Genomic DNA, 16,839 nt, shown 5'->3' with positions numbered 1-16,839 from the left:
CCCTGATCTCTTAAATAAAACACGAAAGCAAACCATCATGTAGAAACGAGGAACTGCAGATGCTGGTTTGTGCACAAAAGGACACAAAGTGCTGGAACAAATAATAGTCAATACACTTTAGCAATGATGGATATTCAGGGAAAGGAGGTCTATGGATTATGCACGGGCAGATAAGAATTTTTCTTCACATTATGTTCAGCATGGACATTTTGGGATGAAGGGCCTGTTCCTGGCTGTACCATGTTCTAAGTTCAATGCCATTTCTTGATGAGTTTCTCACCAGTCGAACAATTCCTGAACTTGTCATTATTTACAGTGGATCGCTGGGATTGAGTCATTCTTCACCTGTGGTTTCTTGGGGGTGTGTCAGTGTTTGGAAGTGTGTGGTGATTACAGCAGGCACCATGTTTCCAGGATGTTCCCTGTGGAACTTTAGATCTTCCTTGGCTTGTTGGCGATGGAGATCGTTTAATATAGAAACATAGAAAATAGGTGCAGGAGTAGGCCATTCGGCCCTTCGAGCCTGCACCGCCATTCAATATGATCATGGCTGATCATCCAACTCATGTTTAGACATTTAGACAGGTACATGGAGAGGATGTGGATCAAACCCAGGCAGGTGGGAACTGGTGTAGATGGGACATGTTGGTAAGTTGGGCTGAAGGGCCTGTTTCCATGTGTATAATTCTATGACTGAGACATTTGAAAACTTGGCACAAACGCATATTTATTTACAAATCCTCAGAATTTCCGCATCATCCCCAATTCGAGCTCATTAATGAAGTGAGAGTTAGTGTCATGGTTATGTTTGCTGGTTTAGTAATCCAGTAACCTGAACTAATGACCTGGAGATAGTGATTAAAAATCCTCAAAAGGTATTAAAATCCAGGCAGTTAAGTAAACTTGGAATTTAAAAGCTACTCGCACTAATGGCGATCTCGCAAGTACTATTTTTCATCGATTTTGCTGCTATTCTTTGGTAAAGGAAATCTATCATCCTAATCTGATCCATCTTCTATGTGACTTCCAACCCTTGTGGTTGACTCTTAATGGTTGTTCCAAACTATTATGAGGCGGCGAGGAAGACTATCTTTTCTAAGTAACAATAGATGGGGAAATGATTTTAGCTTTGCTGGAGACACTCGTACTTTCAGAGCAAGCAAAATTGAAAGATTAATTGTAGTCATCTAAACTCTTCTTAGATGCATCAATTCTGAAATTTCCAATACTAATTCTGTTTTATTCCTTTATCCCTTTAAACGACAGGCTGGTCTCTGCATATGAGTCACTTGTGGTGAAACAGTCTTTGTTCTAATGATTCTCTTTGTAGGGAAGAAATCTTTGTACACAATAATTCAGAATGTCTGATTTTATTACCTGTTGTTAATTCACTAGGCTGTTGAAATATTACTAACAATTTATCCCCTCAAAACCTATTTGTCTTATGAAAATCCTATTATTAGCCCCACAATTACCTTCCCTGCAGTGAGAGAAAAACACAATACAAATGTGGCTATCTTTCCTCCTAGTGAAAGCTTTCGGTTCCTTGTCTGACATTTTTTTACAAAGACATACAGGTTTGTAGGTTAATTGGCTTCGGTAAAATTGTAAATTGTCCCTAGCGTGTTAGTGTGCGTGGATTGCTGGTCGGTGCGGACTTGGTGGGTCGAAGGGCCTGTTCCCGTGCTGTATCTCTAAACGAAAAAAAAACCCTGACTAACTGGAAGCCCCATTAAATCATCTGTAAAACACTGCTCGGGGGACTGGCCCAACTCCATGTGTTCACATGATCGCACAAAGGTTGCAGCATGGGAGGAGCCAGGGTCAATGATTGGCGTAGATGGGAACGGTCTGGTGCCGATGATTATTGATAGATATAATGATCAATGAAGAAGGGTCTCAACCCGAAATGTCACCCGTCCCTTCTCTCCAGAGATGCTGCCTGTCCCACTAAGTTACTCCAGCATTTTGTGTCTATCTTGGGGATAATGATGGATTTGAACATGGTAGACCAAGGTTCCTGATTCTGTGCTATATGACTCTGAGGCCTATTAGTCCCCTGAGTGCACGCTGGCTCAATGCAAGAGCAATCTAGTTACTTCCAATATTCTCCCCAGACATCCCCAAGTTATTTATTTTTAAATGCTTATTTCTTTTTAAATGTTTAATCAATTCCCTTCTGAACATCCATTGGATTTGCTTAATAACTCAACAAGCGTCACTTCTTTGCAGTAATATATTAAATATACAAGTACCACAAAGGAATTTGATGTGTGCTTTCAACATGAAGGGACAAAGTTATTGGATTGCCCAGGAGAAGTAGTTCAAAAACTTGCCTGTGCTTATTATACTGCTGTTGAACTTTAGACGTTAGAGATACAGTATGGGAACAGGCCCTTCGGCTCACCAGGTCCGCACCGACCAGTGGTCAGCCCGTACTCTAACACTATCCTGCACACTAGGGATGATTTATAATTTTACCAAAGCCAATTAACCTACAAACCTGCATGTCTTTGGAGTGTGGGTGGAAAGAGGAGCGCCCAGAGAAAACCCACGCGGTCACAGGGAGAACGTGCAGACTCTGTACAAACAGCACCCGTAGCCTCTGGCACTGTGAGGCAGCAACTCCACTGCTGCTCCACATCCCAAAGACATGCGGGTTTACAGATTGAATAGCCCTTAGATTCAGATTCAGATTCAATTTTAATTGTCATTGTCATTGTCAGTGTACAGTACAGAGACAACGAAATGCATTTAAAACATGATTGCATTGGCCGGGAATCGTACCCGGGCCTCCCGAGTGGCAGGCGAGAATTCTACCACTGAACCACCAATGCCTTAGCTGTGTGCAGGGAGTGGATGTGAAAGTGGTATACTGTAGCAGCGCCTACTGGCACACGCAGGTATCGAACCCGGCGTTCGGAAGCCGCGGTCACATGACTCGGGAGGGGCTGCTATTTTCCGCGCGGTTTCGCTTTTGCGCGGCAGTTGAGTGCTGGCCACCGTTGTGGCCAGATGTTGTAAGAACCTGTGAGCTAAGAAGCTATTTTGAGAATAAAATAAGTTACAAAACTTAGTTGTCGTTCTTGCGCCAACTTGCCAAAATATGGTAGATCTAGTGTGAACGGTGAGCGTTGGGCAGTGTAGACTCAGTGGGCTGAACCATCTGTTTCCATGCTGGTAGCTCACACTAAAGTCAATCAATCAATATATGCATAGCAATGGAGGAAGAGGGAGAGGGCTTACAGATGTCAGAGAGACAACCCATCCCTATCCTTTGACCCTGGCCTGTGTGCCATTACTCAGCGTTGCCAGGGACATCTGCCCTTGATTTTAACCCACTGGGCTCAGTAATTCTGCAGTGAGAGGGATTAGATGGCTGCCTGTGTCCCTATGGCTTGCAGGATGTGCCTATACGTACATGTAGTTGCATCAGATGACACGGCACCTCAGGCTGAGATGGGAATGAGAGGAATAAATATAATGGTGGGAAAGAGTGAAAATAATGCAGTCAAATGTCAAGGACGAGAGGGCATGGCTTGAAGGTGAGAGGGGCAAGGTTTAAAGGAGATGTGCGGGGCAAGATTTTTAAACGGAGCATAGACACAAAATACTGCAGCAACTCAATGGGTCAGGTAGCATCTCTGGAAGAGAGGATCTGGTGAGGGTTTTGGGTCGAGACCCTTCTTCAGACTGAGAGTCAGGGGAGAGGGACACTAGAGGTATGAAAACGTTCCGAGCCGGCAATGATTACACAGGGTGGAGAAAGCCTGGGTCCCACTGCCACGGGCGACAGAGGTGGCGGAGGCAGATACGATACGGCATTTGAGGCTTTGAATAAGCATGTACAGGGAATAGAAGGATATGGATCTTAAGTTCTTAAGTGATAGGAGCAGAATTAGGCCATTTGGCCCATCAAGTCTGCTCGGCCATTCAATCATGGCTGATCTATCTCTCCCTCCCAACCCCATTCTCCTGCCTTCTCCCCACAACCCCTGACACCCGTACTAATCAAGAATCTATTTATTCCTGCCTTAAAAATATCCACTGACTTGGCCTCCACAGCCTTCTGTGGCAAAGATGACCTCTGGTGCCATTCTCTCCACATCCACTCTATCCAAATCTTTCATGTGCTGAGATGAGGAGATTAGTAAAACTTGCCATTATGTTTGGAAAGAACACTAACTGTGTTATGTGCTGTACTGTTCTCTGTTCCATTTTCTATGTTCTACGCAATGACAATTAGGTTTGTTTAACTTTCCTTTATTAGGTCTGTGCTGTTGTATTAGATTAACTAGCAGATTCTTCTTCTGTAAAGAATTTACTATCGACAATTCTCCTTTTTTATAGTCCTCTCTCTTTAAAGTGGCACTTCCCTTATTGTTCTATCACTGCACAATGAAGTATCTCCCAGCTCTGTGTTTGATCCATTAGCAGTCCACAAAGCATTGTATTATTACTGAAGATAGACACAAAAAGCTGGAGCAACTCAGCGGGGCAGGCAGCATCTCTGGAGAGAAGGAATGGGTAACGTTTTGGGTCGAGACCCTTCGTCAGACCGGAAACATCACCCATTCCTTCTCTTCTGAGATGTTGCCTGCCCCGCAGTTTCTCCAGCTCTTTGTGTCCATCGTCAGTTTGAACCAGCATCTGCAGTTCCTTCCTACACGTTGTATTATTACCTGCAATTTTCATCTCACTTCTCAATCTCACCGTCCCTCTGTGTTGTTTGTGGGTCACAGTTAGGGTTGCCAAGTGTCCCGTATTAGCCGGGACATCCCGTATATTGGGCACACAGAAAAGCTGGAGAAACTCAGCGGGTGCAGCAGCATCTATGGAGCGAAGGAAATAGGCAACGTTTCGGGCCGAAACCCTTCTTCAGACCCAGACCGTATATTGGGCAAATTGGTTTGTCCAATATGGGACTGCCCTTGTCCCATATTTGACTGCTACTACTCGGGTCGAGGGGACTGTCGGGTCGGAGCGCCTCGTCCAGCCCCGCCTCACCCGTCCCGACGTAGTGCAGCCCATGGAGTGCAGCAGCAGCACCAGCGCCTCGCCTGTGGCCCCGTTGGTCAGCAGCCCGGCCACCTGTCCAACCTTTGGACCTTTGCTTACTGCCGACACCACCACCCCTGCTTCTCATGGCCGATCATTGGTTCTTGAGTTAGATGGGGTGCTGGACTTTGCGTGCAGCAGAACACAAAGCCAGCTGAGGAGTTTTGGCCCGGGCGCCGGACTTTGCGCGCGATGTCACGCCCGGGCAAAAACTCCTCAGCTGGCCCGCCGGCTGGGCTTTGTGTGCAGTCCAGCACCCGGGCCAACTCATCATTCACCCAGCCACGGCCGAGTCGGTCAACGAATTGCCGTCGGGAATTTGTCCCTTATTTTGACCTTTTGTCCCTTATTTGGGAGTGAGAACGTTGGCGACCCTCGTCACACAGTGTCTTAGTGCATCTGCTCTAAGGGATGGTAATAATTTTATACGTTTCAGTAAGATCCCCTCTCATCCTTCTAAATTCCAGAGTATACATGCCCAGCCGTTCCATTCTATCCACACATGACAGTCCCGCCATCCCATGCCCCGTCACGAGACACGTGAAATGTAGACGGTGCACAGAAGCACAGCTAAATGGAAGGGGATTATAGGACATCTGCAGCTCAGCAAGCTCGAACCACTTAGGCTCCAGAGCCCCCTCGGTTGAATTACAACCTCATAAACGTCCCTCCTGGGTACCTGTCATTCTAGATGTACAGTTGTCAGCACTAAGCCTCTTTGATGTGATCATTTATTTATTAAAGATATTTCCACAGGAACTCTCGTTTAAGCTTGTTAACAAAGGGCGGTTGCCTCAGGGGCAGTGAGCAAATTCAGCACAGCCAGAAGACAGGCCAGACCCAGTACAGACTGGCAAAGGTGTAATCAAACCTTCCCTGAGACCAGTATTCCTGACGCTCCACAACAATGTATATAATCCTCCCTGCCTATCTACCAGTTGGATGACCTTGCTGGGGACTGCATTGTATGCATTTCACTCTCCCCATATAAAATAATCTTCCACAAGAAAGATACAGTTAAAGAGATTATTCTGACCCAGTGTTCAGGTGCTTTTAAGATTTCACATTAAGATTGTGGGAGAGCAATGTATCAAGTTGCATAATTTTGCCTTCAGTAGAAGAAACTAGTGTTCACAATGGAATTTACAGAAAAGGAGGTGAGGGGACCTATTGTTGTTGAAATGACTTTTATAAAATTTTGTGCTATTGTACTTGGGTGAGATTCTACTTCCTGAAAGGACTTGATCTTGACAGTGCTCTCTGAATCTGAATTTACATGGCCCTTTTCTGATGGTAGAATGGTCTTTTCTACACCTAAGGACAGGATGGGAGCAGGAGCGTGTCACTGTGCCCTCAAGCCTGCCTCGCCCTTTAATGTGATCACAGCTGATTGACTCCTCTTTCGTCCTATTTCTCACGTTCACAAGTTACAGGAGTAGAATTAGGCCATTCGGCCCATCGAGTCTATTCTGCCATTCAATCATGGCTGACCTCTGCCTCCTACACCCATTCTCCTGCCTACTCCCCATAACCCTTGACACCCGTTCTAATCAAGAATGTGTCTGTCTCTGCCTTAAAAATATCCACTGACTTAGCCTCCACAGCCCTCTGTGACTCGAGTCCCACAGATTAACTACACTCTGACTAAAGAAATTCCTCCTCACCTTTCTAAAAGAGCACCCTTTATTTCTGAGGCTATGACCTCCGGTCCTAGACTCTCCCACCAGTGGAAACATCCTTTCCACATCCATTCTGTGCATTTCATTATTCTGTAAGTTTCAATGAGGTCTCCCCTCAACCTTCTAAACTCCAGCGAGTAGAGGCCCAGTGCTCATCATACACGATGAGTGTATCCTTACACCTCCATCTCCCAATCTATCAAATATTTGTTATTCACCTCTAAATACTTCTAATGATCGAGGTTCCACTGCCCACAGCAGCAGAGAATCGCTCGTTATGACGGCATCACAAAACTTCAGTCTACCAAAGTTTTCCCTCAACAAACTAAAGTATTAAATGAGTTTTATACAAGTTCAGATGAGATAACGGCTACACTTTTCTCTCGGCTGTTAAAAACATGCCCACAGAACAAGAGGACTTAGTAGCAAATCAAATACTCAAGGGCATAGTTTTAAGGTGAAAGGGGCAAAGTTTAAATGAGATGTGCGGGGCAGGTTTTTTTTACACAGAGGGTGGTGAGTGCCTGGAACGCACTGCCAGGGTTGCTGGTTGAGGCAGGTATGATAGTGGCATTTAAGAGGCTTGTGGACAGGTACATGGATATGCAGGGTCTGCAAGGATCTGGGTGATGCGCAGGTAGATAAATGAAATGAAAATGAAATGAAAAAAATGAAATGATTCAATTTATTGTCATTGTCAGTGTACAGTACAGAGACAACGAAATGCATTGATAAGAAATGATTGGTGTGTATGGGCATTGCGGGCCAAAGGGCCTGTTCTCGTGCTGTACTGTTCAATGTTCTACGAATACTGCACCAGAATGTGGAGTAAAGCCTTGGTTTACATCAGGGTAAATCTGGATAGGATGGCCAGTAGTAACGGGGGGATTGGATGGGCCGAATGACTGAGGAAAGGTCTCGACCCGAAACGCCACCCATTCCTTCTCTCCAGAGATGCTGCCCATCCCGCTGAGTTACTCCAGCATTTTGTGTCCATCTTGGGCCGAATGACTGCTTCGGTAAATTCAAACTAAAACAAAGGATACATTTCAAGGGGTATCGTCGAAGTCTAGGAGATATCATTCAATGTTGATGCTCCTGTGCTGCTAATCCTCACCCTGGAAGCAGATTTACTGTGAATCTGATTGTCCCCCAGGGACCTGTCCATGAATACAACTAATAGCTTTGTTAAAATGCTTTGAATAAAGCTTAAAAATCCACGCTTGGCCCACGCATCCCCCCCCCCCCCAACAACTCCCTGCAGTTCTGGTTAGAGAAGCAACAGCATTGTAGCGTTTTCTGCAAACTTTATTAGTTTCAGATGTTGGGTACAAAGGAGGTCTGCAGGATGTAAATTAAACCCCGCGTGGCTTCTGCGCGCCTCGTTTTGCAAGCGGCGTCTCAGACATCACAGTGAACGAGCACGGAGCAAGCCAACAAGGGCCCCATTCTTCCCTCCACTGGGTTGATTACCGACCAGGATCCTGTTACCCTGGTTCCAGGTCGGAGATTTAATCTGCAGCTTGGGTGATGACAACGGTTCCCTTTGCCCGAGGCCGCCCGCAAAAGCACATGGAGGGGTTGCCGAGGGGGGCAGCTCTGTGTTACTTCCCCCAGCTCGTTCAAAACCCACTCCTCTCCCCTTAGCTTTTGCTCCGAACTCTCTGGAAGGAGGAAGAATGTAGTTCAGATTAGTTTAGTTTAGAGACACAGCGTGGAAACGAGCCCTTTGGGCAACCGAGAACTCACCGACCAGCGATCCCCGCACACTAACGCTATCCAACACACTAGGGACAATTTATTTAAGAAGGAACTGCAGATGCTGGAAATTCGAAGGTAGACAAAAGTGCTGGAGAAACTCAGCGGGTGCAGCAGCATCTATAGATGCTGCTGCACCTGCTGAGTTTCTCCAGCACTTTTGTCTACCGAGGGCCAATTTACATTGACACCAAGCCAATTAACCTGCAATCCTGTACGTCTTTGGAGTGTGGGAGGAAGCCGAAGGTCTCGGAGAAAACCCACGCGGTCACGAGGAGAATGTACAAACCCCGTACATTTAGCACCCGTGGTTGGGATCGAACCTGTGTCTCTGGCGCTGCACGCGTTGTAAGGCAGCAACTCTGCTGCTGCGCCACTGTGGTATTGCAGCCAGAATCAGATCTCACTCCCCCACCATTTAGCACCAGTTATTGGGTTCAAACGCACTCTTAAAAGGATGGATGCGGTGAATGATGGATTAGCAGAGCCTGCACTGGGCTTGCCTGTTCATTAACTCTTCCACCCACTGCCTTCTCTCTCTCTCTCCCCAAGTTGAGCCATGTAGTCCTTTACCACCAACACCGAATGCTGGAGTAACTCCGAGGTCAAGCCACATCTCTGGAGGACATGGAGGGGCGACATTTCAGGTCCTGACCTTTCTTCAGACCCGAAAATTCACCTGTCCCACAAGGACTGACCCGCTGAGTTACTCCAGCACATTGAGATCTACGCAAGATTCCCGTATCTGCAGTTCCTTGTGTCTTCATTGCCCTTTACCTCCCATTTGTCATCACATATCACCTGCACGTCTGCCAGCATCTGGCCGGAGAACGAGCAAACTCCACACAGACAGCACCCGAGGTCAGGATCGAACCCGGGTCACTGGAGCGGTGAGGCAGCAGCTCTGCCATCTGTGCCACTCTGCTGCCTTTTGTTATAAACCCACCAAGCCATCACTCCCTGAAGGTGGAGTCTCCTCGATTAAACATTAAGAAGTAGGATTGTCGATCCGTTCAGTACTAAAGCAGGGTGTGACTGAATAAATCTCGAGTCTTTATCTTCAAGCTATTCATGTGTGTGCTTTCAACATCCAATTAAAGTTAAAAGAGCCTTTTAATTAAGATCTCAATGTTTTGCCCACAAGAGCATCAGATGTTCCAGATGTTATCAAATCTGGCAGCCTCTAATTTTAACATCTCCCTGGTTTTCTTCCCCTCATTATTACCGCATAAAGAATCCATAATATTTGTTTTCTCCAACCCTGTTTCACCAACTTCTGCTTAGAGGGAATGTTTGGTGGATTTTTACATACAGTGTCGGGGGGGGGGGGGGGGGGGGGGGGTTGGAGATGTGCTCGCTGCAATGGTGGCTCAGTTGGAGTATTGTCTTTGCCTCAAGTGAGGGGCTCGCCATGTCAGCGGGAACACTCGAGAGATGAGGAGTCAACAGAGCGAGGTGTGATGAATGCTGTGCTCATACGGTTGACTGGGAAACGGAGAGGCGATCTTTACTTGCGATACATCTCCCCCAGCATTACAGACACACAGCAATTTTGGAACAAGTTACTCAGTCCCTCTGGCCTTCAGAGAGACCTTGGTGAATCGATTTCTTAAATTGATTGAGTGAAATATACAGCGTGGAAACTGGCCCATTTGGCCCACTGAGACCACACCAAGCATTGATCACCTGGTTGTTCTCACTGGTTCCATGTTATCCCAGCAGAGAAGGTTGTTGGCTGCAACCTTCCCACCATTGACGAACTGTACACTGCAAGGGCCAGGAAGCGAGCGGGCAAGATCATCTCTGACCCCTCTCACCCTGGCCACAAACTCTTTGAATCACTTCTCTCTGGAAGGCGACTCCGGACTGTCAAAGCTGCCACAGCCAGACATAAAAACAGTAGTAGCTGCTCTACTCAACAGCCAAAAATCTGTAGCCTCCCTTGATCTGGTATTTTGTTGGCTCGATCAATGGTGTTTTGTCATTAATGTTTTATTATTATTAAGGTTTAGTGTTTTCTGAGTCATTCGCAACTGTCACTGTATGTCATGTTGTTACTTGTGGGCGGAGCACCAAGGCAAATTCCTTGTATGTGAATACTTGGCCAATAAACTTACTTACTTTTTGCTTCAACTGTCTGCACACAAGGGGCAAAGTTACAGAGGACAATTAACCTGCAAACCCGCTCATGCCTTCGACACGTGGAAAGGGGAGTGGGGGTGGGGGGGAAACGGAGCGCCCGGAGGAAACCGACACAGCGGCGGGAAGAATGTACAAACTGCCTCGGACAGCACCCGAGACCAGGCTCTCTGGCGCTGTGCCGTCTACAAAGAGGTTTCTGGGAAGCTGCTTCAGTGGCCCTTGCTGCCCTGGAGATTCAGCTAGAATATGCAGAGTACAAGCAGTGCTGCGAAAGGTTATGAAGAGATTGAAGTTATTATGAATGTTCATTTAATTAAAGCAGGGTGGCAGGCAGCCCCCTTGTGTTAACCTGTAGAAAGCTGTTCCTTGCTGCACCAGGCAGGAGATGTGTGAATGCAGTCTGCCACAGACTCGTACAAAGAGTTAATAACTTAATTTTGAGCAAAGAGTATTGATTGAGCCATGATCTTCTGGGAGAGGGACGGGCGGGAAGGAAAAGCTCTTAATTACCAAGGATCATGATCCACGGTTATTATTGTTTTAATGCAGGTTTTATTAATTAGCAAAAGCAATCATCTCCTGCCATTTGCAAATGACATTCTTCTCTCTTTACCCCACCCTTTGACATTTTCTTTTGATGACTTCTCCTAAGTCCCGGCTGACAGGTCAATGCAGCTTTCTCAGAGCTTGAAGGATTTTGATAATGAATGTTAAGCAAGACCTGCTTTAGGAGGTTTCTGTATGAGGCGCAAAGAGCAGACATCTTTAGAAAAGGAATTTTAGCCTGGTCTAGTTGGGTCCTGGATCAGGGCTGGAATATAAGGACAGGGATGGGTCCGTAACTGATCAGTAACCACACTCTCCACGTACGTATGGACAGGATCAGACTCCGAAGGCTTTGTAGTCAAATAATCTCATACATGCTCAATTTAACATCTGTTTGCTGGGGCATGTTACTATGACTATCTCTGTACAACGGAAGATAGACACAAGGTACCAGAGTAATTCACCTGGTCTGTCAGCATCTCAGGGGAAAAGGAGTTTAAGCTCGGAACCCTTCTCCAGACCCAGAACATCACCGATTCCCTTTCTCCAGAGATGCTGCCAGACTCGCTGAGTTACTGCAGAATTTGTGTCTATCTTCAGTGTAAACCAGCATCTGCAGTTCCCTCCCACACATCTCTGTGGAACTCCACGTATCGAACTAGGGTCTCTGGTGCTGTACAGCAAGGCAGCAACTCTACCGCTGTGCCATCGTGCTGCCCTGGACTTTCATCAAAACCTGCTTGGTTTATTTCCAGATCCTTTGCCTGTTTGTAACTGTGTATAATGTTCGTTCAATGGGCTGGATTTATGCTGCCATCTCTTAATCCACCTCTGCCTGAGTGTCAACCTATATATAAATATTTTTGGTAACTCAATCCTCAAAGTTACTGTGTGAAGGTGATTCAAATTGATCTTATTTGCATTACCAGTTCAACTCTTTTATTGATTGTTTCAGAAGATGCATAAGGGCTATTGACTAGCCTGCTAAATTTAATTTCGAAGAGGAGGGTTGTGAATCAAGCAAGTTGAAATGGTGCCAATGTTAATATCCATTCCACGATAAAGCCTTGCTGATGTACTTGTCTGATTAGGACTTCCTCTTGGTCCACGTCAACAAAATTAAGTCTCAATTATTTTCTTTGCAACATATAAAGCTGAAGCTTTATAAGGCCCTAGTGAGGCCTCATTTGGACTATTGTGAGCCATTTTGGGCCCTGTATCTGAGGATGTGCTGACTTTGGAGAGGGTCCAAGAGAGATTTATGAGAATGATCTGCAGACTGATTGGGTTAACGTTTGAGGAGCATTTGATGGCTCTGGGCCTGTACTCACTGGGGTTTCGAAGAATGGGATCTCATTCAAACCTACCGAATAATAAAAGGCCCAAACAGAGTGAACATGGAACAGGTGCTTCCTGTAGTTAAAAAAATATATATATAAGAAGAAGTTGTATATGAAATGTAATATGTCAACAAGTATTAGGTACTGTGGGACCACATTATTGTACTTATAACAAAAATAAAAAAAATAAAAAAATATATATATGTATTGGGAGAGTCATCTCCCAGAAATGAGACAGTCCAGATCCAAAGGGCACAGCTTCAGAATAAAAGGGTGTACCTTTCAGGGCCTGTCCCACGGGCGTCATTTGCGCGACAGGCCAGTAGAGACTGTAGCGCAAATATCGTCTAGCAGTACGACAGTCGTGCTCCAAATGCTCTTGAGGGCCCTTCTTCTTTTGGGAGCCATTTGCGTTGTCGTTCGTACTTAGTCCGATCTCCGTGGCAAGGATTTTCCCAGTGAAAATCAAAGATACTATGGTGAAAAATTTTCAAAATTATTTGAGCATTATACCCGGATGGTCACGTGGTATGGCGCGCAAATGGCGCGCCAACGGCGTACGGGCGGTGCATGGTTACGGACGTTGACGCTGGGTGACGCATAATAACAGCATAGGCAATGTTCGTGCGTAACCATGCATCACCACGCACTACACGTGTGCCGTCAGTTCTTCAGCGTACGCCATCAGTACATCAGCGTATGCAAGGGATACGCCACGCAGGTGGTGCGCGAGGATTTTGTTATCACGCATCACTGCATACACTACCACGCCATGCGCGTGTCACGATGTGTTAACCAATTTTTAGGATGTTGCGTAAATTACGTGCAAATGATGCCCAAGTGGACAGGCCCTTTAGAATAGAGATGAGGAGGAATTTCATCAATCTGGAATTCTCGCCCTGCCTATCCTAAAAACACTTAAACACCACTATCATATCTGTCTCCACCACCACCCTGGGCAGCGCATTCCAGACATTAATTATCCTCTTGGTAAATAAAAATTGCCTTTAAACTTCACCTTTAAACTTTGCCTCTCTTACCTTAAAGCTGTGCCCTCTAGTTTTTGACATTTTCACACGGGCACCTTTGTACTTTGTATTATTGAAGGGGATGCCCATGGTCCTGACATTTTTCCTCGTTCTCCAACCTGGGTATAAGTACAGTCATTTACTGTGCACTGTAGTTTAGTTTAGAAATACAGCATGGAAACAGGCCCTTCGGCCCACCGAGTCCGCACCAACCAGCGATCCCCGCACACTAACACTATCCTACACACACTGGGGACAATTTACATTTATACCAAGCCAATTAACCTACAAACTTGTACATCTTTGGAGTGTGGGAGGAAACCGGAGCATCTGGATAAAACCCATGCAGGTCGCGGGGAGAACGTACAAACTCCGTGCAGAGACTACACCTGTGGTCTCTGGCGCTGTGAGGCAGCAACTCTACCGCTGCGCCACTGTGCCTAGTCTCTGGTTTCCCAATTATAACACCAGCCTGTGTGGAAGCAGTGTGTAGATGCAAGGTCTTCTCAAAATGTGGCAGCTTTGTCCTATGTCATTTAATCTGAATACAGACCCACAAAAGCTGAGGTAAAGCAAGGTTTGCTGCCAAATGCTGCACAGTTGATGTGTTCCTGTCTAATTGTGAGATTATCACTGATCATTTAGTTATGATCACATCCTTTGTCAATGCTCCCTGAACACAAATTGCTTGCTGGCTTTCTTGCTGTACAATCGTGCCTGTACATTATTGGTGTTGAGAGCCATTGAAAGGGATGTAAAAGGTGCTGTTGTAGAGGCGCCTGCGAGCGCACGCAGATACCGAAACCGCGGCCACGTGACTCGGGAGGGGCTCTTGTTTTCGCGCGGTTTTACCCTTGCGCACGTTAGTTCAGCGCTGACCACTGTCGTGGCCAGACGTGTCTGATAAACCTGTATGTTGCAACTTGAACTTTGGAATAAAGATCTGTTGAAAACTCCAGTAGTCGTTTCTCAGATCACTACGCTGTCATAATATAACCAGATAATAAAGGTGGGGGGATGGATTAAGATGCAGGCCCACCATAATATACCAATTAGATGTTAGTTTGGACTTGATTGTATAGTATTATCAGGTCTGTTTGGATAGACAATAGACAATAGGTGCAGGAGTAGGCCATTCGGCCCTTCGAGCCAGCACCGCCATTCAATCCCTATTCAGTACCCCGTTCCTGCCTTCTCCCCATATCCCCTGACTCCGCTGTCTTTAAGAGCCCTATCTTTAAGAGCTCTCTCTTGAAAGTATCCAGAGAACCGGCCTCCACCACCCTCTGAGGCAGAGAATTCCACAGACCCACAACTCTCTGTGTGAAGAAGTGTTTTCTCGTCTCCGTTCTAAGTGGCTTACCCCTTATTCTCTAGCATGCAAATCAAAGCTTTTCTGTAACAAGAAGGAACTGCAGATGCTGGTTTATAACAACGATAGACACAAAGTGCTGAAGTAACTCAGCGTGTTCAACACCATCTCTGGAGAAACTGAATGTGAGATTCATCTTCAGAAGGGTCCCAACCTGAAACATCACCAATCCATTTTCTCCAGAGATGCTGCCTGACCCGCTGAGTTAATCTAACGCTTTGTGTCTAAACAAAGCATTTTGTTGTACCTCGGTACATGAGACAATAATGAACCTAAATCTATTTGAATTATGGGACGGGGATGAGAGGCTGAGTGGACTCCGAAATCGCACGGGAATTGTGCCAACACTCTAACTTCAAAATAGAACAATTGGACATAGTTTAGTTTAGTTTAGATACGGTTTTAGGAACAGGCTCTTCGGCCCATCGAGCTCACACTGAATAGCAACCCCTGCTCACTAACACTATCCTGCACACACGAGAGACGACTTGCTATTTTTACCAAGCCAAATAGCCTACAGACCTGTACGTCTTTGGAGTGTGGGAGGAAACAGGGGATCTCGGAGACAACCCATGCAGGTCACGGGGAGAATGTACAAACTGTGTCTTGTCAGCACCCGTAGTCAGGATTGAACCCGGGTCTCTGGCGCTGTGAGGCAGCAACTCTACCGCCGTGCCGCCCACGGAGGGAGTAAATCAATCTCTCAGCGACCCAGCAACTAAAGGAAGACCATCAATAAAATAAGAGAGATGCTCCCTGTCTTTAAGGCCCACCTGACTTGAACTGAAGGTCAGCTCATTTAAAATATAGACCATCCGAGAGGTCTGAGCTCTGGAGTGCTGTAACGTGCTTTCATGTGCGTGTGTGTGTGAGGTATTGAGGCCATTTATAATGCTCATAAACACAGCTTGTAGTGTTGGAGATATTGTTTATCTGACATCACGAAAGGGCTATAAATTGTCCCCACACCAACGAGTAATTGTTTTTGGAGGGTGTTGGGCTTTTTAGTGTGGCCTGATGGATGTACGTTTCAGAAATACTGTACGGAATCTGCAACACTAAAGTGGTCTGCAATGATCAGGACACCCTGTGGCACCTCAACAACACCAAGTCACCAGTGCTAGTCTCTCTTGAACCCCAGTAAATGTTGGGGGAAAGGGTCTTCTCACCACTCATTCAACGACACTAAAAATGGGTGCTGTCTTTGTGGAGTTTGCATGTATCCTCCGATGGCAGTGAGGGGTTCCTCCGGGTGCTCCGGTTTCTTCCCACATCCCAAAGACATGCAGGTTTATAGGCTAATTGTCCCTCCTGTGTAGGCAGTGGATGTGAAACTGGAATAACATGGAACTATTATGATCGATGATTGGCATAGAGTGGGTGGGCCTTGTATCTCCAAAAGAGGGTCCCAGCCCAAAACGTTGTCTATCCATTCCTTCCGCAGATGCGGTCTGACCCACTGAGTTACTCCAGCACTTCGGGTTTAACTCATCATTCCATCATCTGCATGTCTCCGTCACTAAAACTCCCCTGCATTATGGCAATGTGGCAAGGAGGCACAGCAGTAGTGCTGCTGCCTCACGGCACCAGGAACCAGGTTCAATCCTGACCTTGGGTGCTGTCGGTGCGGAGTTTGCACGTTCTCCCTGTGACCGAGTGGGTTTTCGCTGGGTGCTCCGGTTTTCCCCCCACATTCTAAAAGTCTGAAGAAGGGTCCCAACATGAAACGTCACCCATCCATTTTCTCCAGAAATACAGCCTGACCGCTGAGTTGCTCCAGCACTTTGTGTCTAACTAAAGACTCTCAGCTCAAAGAGAAATATATTTCATTTCAGTTTAGAATTAAATTGGAAAAGCCTTATTTTGACCCCTAGTTCTAGATTCTCCTTCAAGAGAAAACGTCTTCTCCACATCCA

At 46.2% G+C, this 16,839-nt stretch overlaps 1 protein-coding gene and 1 non-coding gene across 3 annotated transcripts in view; one reads left to right on the top strand and one right to left on the bottom strand.

Annotated features, from left to right (window-relative positions):
* unc5b (unc-5 netrin receptor B) overlaps window positions 1-16,839 on the top strand; it is a 196,292-nt gene that overhangs the window by 102,705 nt on the left and 76,748 nt on the right. The window lies entirely within an intron of this gene.
* trnag-gcc (transfer RNA glycine (anticodon GCC)) lies at window positions 2,767-2,837 on the bottom strand. Its single transcript has one exon. It is a non-coding gene; the product is annotated as a tRNA-Gly (tRNA).

The sequence above is a fragment of the Leucoraja erinacea genome, chromosome 34, assembly GCF_028641065.1.
Source record: "Leucoraja erinacea ecotype New England chromosome 34, Leri_hhj_1, whole genome shotgun sequence".
NCBI lineage: Eukaryota > Metazoa > Chordata > Chondrichthyes > Rajiformes > Rajidae > Leucoraja > Leucoraja erinaceus.
The sequence above is the reverse complement of the archived record's forward strand: the minus strand, read 5'-3'. Positions and strand labels throughout refer to the sequence as shown.